Below are 9,274 nucleotides of genomic sequence, written 5' to 3' on the forward strand. Positions count from 1 at the left end.
CATAAGTGAGGAAAGTTGAGAATTCATTACCAACAGATAGATTTATTCTTCCCAAGCGCGTTTACTGTACACATAGTTCAGTTTTCACAGATTGGGATTAAATTTGCCTTACAGGTTATCTGGCTCCACCACTCAGTGCATGAATTCCCTCAAAAATATTCCTGTCCAGATGGTTAATGTAAACTGTAAAAATAACATAATTATAGAGAGGGAGCTCCCTACCTCTTCCCTGAGTCTATTGCATCTTTGGTTAATCCTTATATTTGGGATAAATCTCATTCTCTGCAATTTTCACTGATTAGTCTTTATGGTTCTCACTGGGCCACACAGAAGGTGAGTCTTTCACATGGTAGCTATTGTATACCTCTATGCTCCCCAAGTTTTGTTTGGATCTAGTTTCTCGTTTATTTGCATTTAAAGTCAAGCAGACAATCCCAAAAAATGGTTATGTCAGTAGAGTCCCTCATCGAGGTTTATTTCCTTAAGTTGTTCATATAAATTCTAAAGAGACTTATTATTCTCCTCTGCCTATGAAATCCTTTTTTGCTTTTTCAATTCAACCTTCAATTTAGTTTCTTTCTTGGTAGCATATCCCAATGAACAGTGGTTACTATAGCCTCAGTGTGCACTCACCTTAATCCTATCATTTAGCCTTAGTCCTACTTTCGTATGTCTATGGTCGATCCCTACAATTTCAAAAGCCAGAATGTTATGTTTTTCTTAAAATAAGCAAATTCTAGAACCTAATAGCAGTTTGTAATCTAGTGTTTATGTCTTTACCTAAATGTTTACTTCTCAGATCCACTTTGGATATAAAAACAATGTGAATATTTAGTTGCTCAGTTATTAAAACTGCCACATAGTGAAGTTTTATTACATATTTCTTTGAAAAGTTTTTAAAATTATAACAATATAGGTATAAACCTCTTATGAGTATGTCATTAAAATAATAAATGATATTTAAAATAAATCCTGATCAGAGCTTGTAAATACATGAGTTCAGTCAGGTCTTTTATGGTAGATTATAGGTGCCAAATGTAGCTGTCAGACTCTCAGCTTCTAGAGTATGATGTCCCATATGTTCCTTTAAAAATACCAAAAAGACATTTTTATGGTTATATATGTGTGTGTGTGTGTATTATATATATTATATATAACATCCTTGGTATTATAATAAATTTTTATCTATAATATGAAAACCTGTGGAATTTATAACACCAAATATTATATATAATGTATATATATAAAATGTTAATATGTAAACATATATATAATATTTATATAACCAAATATTATATATAATGTGTGTGTGTGTATATATATATATATACATATATATATATACATATAATATTTGGTGTTATAAATTCCACAGGTTTTCATATTGTAGATAAAAAGTTTATTGTAATACCAAGGAAGTTATTTCTCTAAAATTTTAACTTTCTCTGAATTTTGTTCTATAGTATTTTAATCGGGATCCTACTCTGTATTAATGAACCCCTAAAAAAATAGAAATAAGGAATTTTTACCACTAGGTGGTGTTAAACATAGTCATTCAAAAACAATGAAGTACAGCATTCCAACATTAAAATTTAAGGCACTGGGTGTGAAATGATGGGATTTGTAAGCAGTGGTTCTTAAAATATTTGGTGTCCCTAAGAATCTCCTTGAGTGATTGTTTAAAATATAGGTATACTGATTTGGCAGTTTTTCAATAAGCCCCCTAAGTGATCCTGATAGGGTAGTCATTGGCATTCACTTTGCATTATATTGGCCTAAAGAGATTACATGTGGTTGGACTATTAAAAAAGATACTGAAAATTTGTTTCTAAGTCTTTCTACCTAAGACATCTTTTAGGATTAAGTAAAAGCATTTTCCTCAATTTATTATCAGGAAATATGAATTGTATTAAGAAGTTGAAAAACCCAAATAGTCTTACAAATAACAAAATATAACAAGCAGGTTTCTTCATGTTAGTAAATATTTTTTGGTGTTTGTAAAGAATGATAATTATTTGCTTTATGTAATTTAAGTTTTTATTTACATTTATTTTTAACTGAATTATGTAAATAAGTTATCACCAAAGATTGTGAAAGCAAATACATGTTCTTTTTAAGTGAGCATAAAGTGTAATTATCATCAGTGTAAAAAAATTTGAAAAATAGAATAATTAAGAGGGTACAGAAATGCATCTATATGTAAGTGACTATTATAGTCTTAAAGTGAACCCTCTTGCAAAATGAATGCTTTTTGGTGTACACAAAAATTCTATTAGTATATAGGTGCATTTTAACTTTCAGTAAGTCTACTCTGATAAATCAGGGCAAGAATAAATGAAATACTTAAATAGCTTTTGAAATTCTATTATATATAAAAGCAGAAATCATTTTGGTATAATAATGTATATGGACATAGGAGAATTTGGTAGTCATCCTTCCCCATTACTTCTATATTCTCTTACCTCCTACCTCCTCCTCAATCCCCTTCCTTTATTATTCTCCATTTTATTTTTTAAATATTTTATTCTTTTTAGTCATATATGGCAATATAATTCATTTTGACATACTTATAAAAGCATGAAATATAATTTCTTCTAATTCAGTCCCTAGAACCTCTCCTTCCCCTCTGTTCCTCCAACCCCTTGTTTCCCTTCTCTCTATTCTACTAATTATTCTGCTTAAGCAGCCTTTTTACCAAGAGGTATAGGTACACACAGGCACTATTTCTATTAGTTGTTTTTACTTACGATTTTAGTAAAGAGGGAAAACATAAATGTCATTCTTTTTAGATAAGGAGTTCTGTTTTGCTATCTGAATTCTAATAAATGGATTGCATTATTTCCTTTTCTAGAAACAGTAACTCAAGAGCACATGGATCTTGGGAACTGAAGGTATGGTATTGCCAGGTGATGAGATAGAAATACTTAGTTAAAATATGAAGTTGCAGTTCATTCATTACAATGATCAGCCTTCAAATTGAGCAAATATGTGGAGCTGCATGTATTTGTCCTCAGAAAATGTAGCTCCACTATGCTTTGAGAAATCTACTAGGCCATGAGAATCCATTTGAGTGGTTATCATAGAAAAAAATGAGTTCTATGATTGTCATATATGAATTTAAAGCAGTATGTAGATGTCAGTGTTTATGTGAGCTAGCTAACCTGCAAACATAGAACTATCCTATCTGGCCATACTAATGCAGAAGTGGTAAAAAGAAGGTATCAGAAGACTATTTTAGGAAAATTATTTGTATTTGATTTTTTTTTTTTTTTTGGGTGGTGCTTGGTGTCTCATGCATTGCTAGGCAAGCACTCTATCACTGAGCCACATCCCCAGCCCAAATTATTTATATTTGAGATACATAACTCAGAAACTATCTGATAAAGCAAGTACCACAGAAATAGGAAAATAATATTGAGCACAGTAGAATACCTAAAAGTGCTTACTCACAGATACTCTTTTGAATCTACATTCTTCCATTTATGGGTAAATTTTGTTGTAACCAAATTATTTTCTCAGTAATACATTAATATCATTTTCCAGCTTTAATACTACATAGGTCATAGCATTCATTAGCACAGAGTTTTAAGGGCTGCTTGCTCTGTTATTTTTTTCTTTTTTTATTATTATTTCTTACATGCATGACAATAGTGGAGTGCATTTCATTCATAATCATCTATTCACAGCACAATTTTTTCGTAACTGTATATAAAGTACGTTCATGCCAAATTATACCATTATATATGAGCTCTCTCTCTCTCTTTTTTTTTTTTTTGCATTATAATTCTTAATACACCTTTAGGTATCCACCTCACAGTCCATGACTAATACACTGGAAGATGTAATACATAAAAATACATAATTTATTTTCCTCTTTTTCTCAGCAAAACATGCCTATTGTGTTGTTTTTGGGCCCTAGGAGACAGTTTTGCATTCTTATGTTATTAATTCATTGGCGCAAGGGAGTTACTTCCTCTTCCACATTAGTACATTAGTAATTTAAGTAGTAAGTACCAGTATAGCATTTGGGGGAAGTAGAGAAAATCACAATTTGTTGCTTATAAAACTGACTTTAGGAATAATCTGTAGTAGATTCTGAGAGCACTGGGCAAGGTGACCTGCTTTGGCAATAAGAAGATGAACCAATAATGTAAAAAGGAAAAAAAAATACTAGGAGAGAGAGTAGCTACCTTTGTTTTATAGTCACAAACTCCTAGTGGGGTTTAGGTACTATCATGACTTAATTTGTTCACTAGAAATTATTAACAGTGCTCATCTCCTGCTACTTTTACCATAAATCTAGGAATCATAGGCAGTAAGGATTCTATATTTGCTATGGAAATGTTTCCTTTTACCCAACCTGGTATTATTTTACTATGATAACTCAAAGGAACTATTTCACACATTAAAAAAAAAAAAAGAATAAGTATAAGTAGATCTACTTTACATTATCCTGAAAAATTAGCAATGTGCCTGGAATAGTGAGCTTCTACTTAATAGCTTTCAGTTATTTATAACATAGAAATCATGTCTTCTAGATTTTATTAATATTATTAACTTTCTGTTTCCTATGAGCAAATTTCATATATGGTATCCACATCAATTTTTTTTGGATCTGTATTCCTATCTAAATAAGATTAACTGTGAGTAGCAGTATAAATACAAACACCTATAACCCTCCTTGCCCAGTGATCCACAAAATTACCAATGAAAACATCAAATAGGAAAACAATTCATATCAATCAAAGAAATTTAGGTAAGAGTCGTGAAAACTAGAAGGAATTTCTATTAAGTAAAATAGTAAGGAATAGGGTCGGGGTTGTGGCTTAGCGGCAGAGCGCTCACCTAGCAAGTGTGAGGCCCTGGGTTCAATCCTCAGCACCACATAAAAATAAATAAATAAAGATGGTGTGACCAATTAAAATAAATTTAAAAAAATAGTAAGGAATGGGATTTTAAACAATTTGTTTTGAAAAGCAAAATGACATCTATATATATATTACATCTTAGCTTTATATTGTATTATTTTGTATGAACGGATTGTACTAATAATTTGAGACATGTATTTAGAGTTCCATCAGAATAATTCATTCTATATTTCTTAACTAAGTCACCCTGAAGCTACAGTGTCTTAGAGATTTTTTCCTTAACCAAGAGAAACAGCTGACATTCAGCCAGCCAAGGAGGTCATAAGTGATCCCGCCTCTGAAAAGGGCAGCATAAGTGACACAGACTTCTCAGCTCCTGTCCATTAGAATATAGCAATGGAGAAAAGTGTTCTTCCCATCTTCTTTGTCCCAAGAACTGTGATCTTATTGCAAGGAAGCCCTTTACCCTCTTCTATCCTAGATCTAATGGACCTCCTACAGTTCCCTGGGGAATGAATAAAATGGATCTAACATTTCTGACCACCTTCTGAATTTTATACCAGTACCTGAGTGGACAGAAAAAGAGCTGAAAACAATCATCCGCCTTGACATTCCCCTGAACTTTAGATTAATTTAGACTCATTAAAGAAGTGAATAAGTACATAGGCAAAATGTTTGGACCAGCACTTCACCTAAGTCCTAGAAGTTAATTTGTTCCTTTTTTTCAAGTGTTTTGTGTTTGTTTTGTTTTTTGGCAAAAAGCATTAAAATATTTTACTTTGATAATATTAATTTAAAATTTTAAAACTATTAAATGTTCATCCATTTTGTCATCAAAGAAAGGCACATTAAAAATACAATAAGATATTTTTATAGTGGTATGTACAGCAAAAAATTAAAATATTGACAGTATTGGGCCTGGGGTTATGGTAGAGTACTTGCCTGGCATGCTTAAGGCCCTGGGTTTGATCCTCAGCACCACATATAAATAATAAATAAATAAATAAAATAAAGGCCCATTGACAACTAAAAAAGTTTTTTTAAAACTTTTTTTTAAAAAAAAAGAGAAGAGGGGAGGGGAGGGGAGGGGAGGGGGGATAGTAGAGGATAGGAAAGGCAGCAGAACACAACAGACACTAGTATGGCAATATGTAAATCAATGGATGTGTAACTGATGTAATTCTGCAATCTGTATATGGGGTAAAAATGGGAGTTCATAACCCACTTGAATCAAAGTGTGAAATATGATATATTAAGAAATTTGTAATGTTTTGAACAACCAACAATAAAAAATAAAAAAAAATACTGACAGTACTAAGTATTTGTGAGGATGTGGAGCTATAGGAATTGCTGATGAAAGTATAATTGGCTTAACCTTTTGAAAAATGACAGTATATTTTAAAGTTGAATATACATATATCCTCAGCAATTCCACTTATAAGCTTGAATTCATCAGAGATGTATATGTATACATATATATTTATCAACAAACATAAAAATATTTTTAGCATTTTTCACAGTGGCCTCAAATTGGAAACAACTTGTGTCCATCAACAATACATGCAATAAAGAGGATGCCCTATAGCAAGGAAATGAGCTAATTTTTGCTACATGTAACAGTATGAATGAATCTCACAAATAATGAGCAAAAGAAACTAGCCAACAAAAGAATATGTGTGTATGATTCCTACTATGGTGTTCAGAAACAAGCAAAACACTACCATTGGGCAGAATGAAATGGGGAAAGGTTACAAAGGGTAATGCTTTAATGTGCTTGTAGTCTTGTCTAGTCTAGGATAGTGATGGCTTGGTAATTTTTTAAGCTATACTCTTTATGCTTTATGTATTTCTTATATTTCATATATATTTATATATAGTTTTTGTTTTTTAATGAGTAAAGCTAAATCAGCATGATGCTTGTTGAACAAATAATTCTGCAATATGAGAAAAGAGCAGTTTGCCAAAGCTCTTAGAAGAGAGGGCTTTCTTTATTCTTTCAGTGCATTAGAGCCAAGAATATTAGAAAATATCTGCTTTGGATCCCACTATGATGCAACAGAGCATTATGATAAGAGAGCAGGAGAAGAGTAAGAAAGTGAGACACTAAATTTAAATTTGTGTCAGAAATAGTAAACAATCATAACTCTTAACGAAAATTTAATCCATGAAGAAAGGTGAAACCAAACTGCTTTTCAGAATCCTGTGGGTTCTCATGAGCCCACACATCTCATCCTAGAGGGGGTACACATATTCATCAATGAGATTAAAACTGCCTTCGTTGATGTTACATACTTTGCTTTTTAAAAAGCTTTCCTTGGGCCTGGGTTGTGGCTTAGTGGTAGAACACTTGCCTAGCACGCATGAGGCACTGGGTTTCATTCTCAGCACCATATAAAAATAAAATAAAGGTATTGTGTCTATCTACAACCAATATATATATATTTTTTAAAAAAGCTTTCCTTGAAGGATTTCTGCAACTTGAATAAGTTACAGTAAACCAAATTCACCAAAATGAAAGATAAACTTGAAAAGCATCCTCAGATGATTACAGTAAGAGAAAAGGTATGGATAAAAAAAAAAAAGACTGATTAGAGGTTTATCCTTTGAATAATAGGTATCCCCAATGAAGACAACTAAACAAACAATATTCAGTTAAGAACCCGTCCAAAGAACCTCTGCTACACATTTTAAATGCCATTTGGAATGGAACAGTGTCTACAAGAGTTTTTGTAGTTCAGCATTTCTCTACTTATCCAAACTGAAGGTAACAGAATGGCATCCTGCGATATACAGTGTACTACTTATTTGTCCTTCCTGGAAAAAAACAAACAAAAAAAAAAACTTACTTGAATATTATCACCACACTACCAAAGTAAGTCCAAATTAAGAATAGAAGAATTAAGAGGTAAAGACAAACTGGTGAGTATTGAAACCATGAAACTATTATTATTTGTCTATTCTAAAATTTCTAAAATGGGGTGTAGAGCCTCAGAATAAATTAATGAAGGCTGAGAAGAAATGTTAGTTTCTTTTGGGGTCAGGGGTTGAGTTAAGGGGTAAAATACTTATTTTCTATAAAGAGAAAACGTTCTGGTTTTTATTTTGATAATTTAAATTTAAGATTAAGAATCCTTTGAAATCCAAGGTGTTTAATGATAAAATTAACAACAATGTCTCCTTTTCAAATCCTTCAAAAATACAAAAATAATATTGTATACTTGACAAAAGTCAGAAGGGAAAAACAAAATGCAACATCAAAACTGTAAATTGTTTAAATACTAAAAACAAAATGGAATGATTTGCTTCTTCCAAGAGCATCTGTAAATCAAGGTTTATCATACACACCCAACAAAAAGTATCTCTGAGTACAATTTAAGGGAGAAAGAAGAGGAATTATATTCACTGATAGGATTATAATCAGTAGTGAAGACAACAGACCCCTAACATTTATATGCCGAATAATATAGGATTAAAACAGAAGTACAGAAGCCTTTAAAATAGTTTAGGAATTATAATGGAGGGCTTCGCATGTTCTCTGAACTGTCATTAACAGAAATGAACTAGGAGAGAGAAATTAACCTCAAAAATGAAAAAAAAAATATAGTGATAAAAAAGCAAAATTTTGACATGTGTAGAAAAAGAAGATAAAAACCTTTTCTCACAAATTAAACAGGAATGTTGAATGATAATGGCAGCGGGGTATTCAGAAATATGTCTTAGCTTCTGCATGTCAGCTGATTTAGAGTATTTATAGCAGGATAAAAAACAAAATGACAAAAACCCACCTTAAGTATGTTTTTTCCAGCCTCTTTGTTAAGTACCCTGGTCTTTCAAGGATATCTCTTACCCTCTCCTCAGCCTAAGGCTTATTAACCTTCTTGGATTGCCTAGAGAAATGAAATGGGTCTAACATTTGGTGCCCAACTGCCAGACATTATTTCAGCCTCTGAACAGACTTTAAAGAGCTAAAAAAGCAAAGCTTGGAGCTTGATAATTGCCCTGTATTGCCTTTTAAAGGACAGAAATTGTACAAGACTTGCTCTTTGACTCCCAAGGTAATAAAATTCAAAAAACAATCACAATCACCAGGAAAACAATTTTAAAACCCTCTTCTAAACAGCTTTTTGTTAAGGAAAAAAATTTCAATAAAAGTGTTAGAATAAAGTAGCAAAATAATTTAAAATGTCTGAAAGCCACATTGGTAGCTTTATTTGGAAGGAAAAAATAAATCAATTAAAACATACAATACAAGAAACAAAAGTAACATGACAAAAGTGAGACTAATAAATCAATTTGAAAGCAATAAATAGGCATCTCTTGGCAACCATATTTTTTAAAATCAGAATTAAATATTAAAGGTAATGAAAAATATAGAGATTATTAAATATAAATGTTATGTTCAAATT

The sequence above is a fragment of the Marmota marmota genome, unplaced genomic scaffold (genome assembly GCF_001458135.2).
Source record: "Marmota marmota marmota unplaced genomic scaffold, marMar, whole genome shotgun sequence".
NCBI classification, from domain to species: domain Eukaryota; kingdom Metazoa; phylum Chordata; class Mammalia; order Rodentia; family Sciuridae; genus Marmota; species Marmota marmota.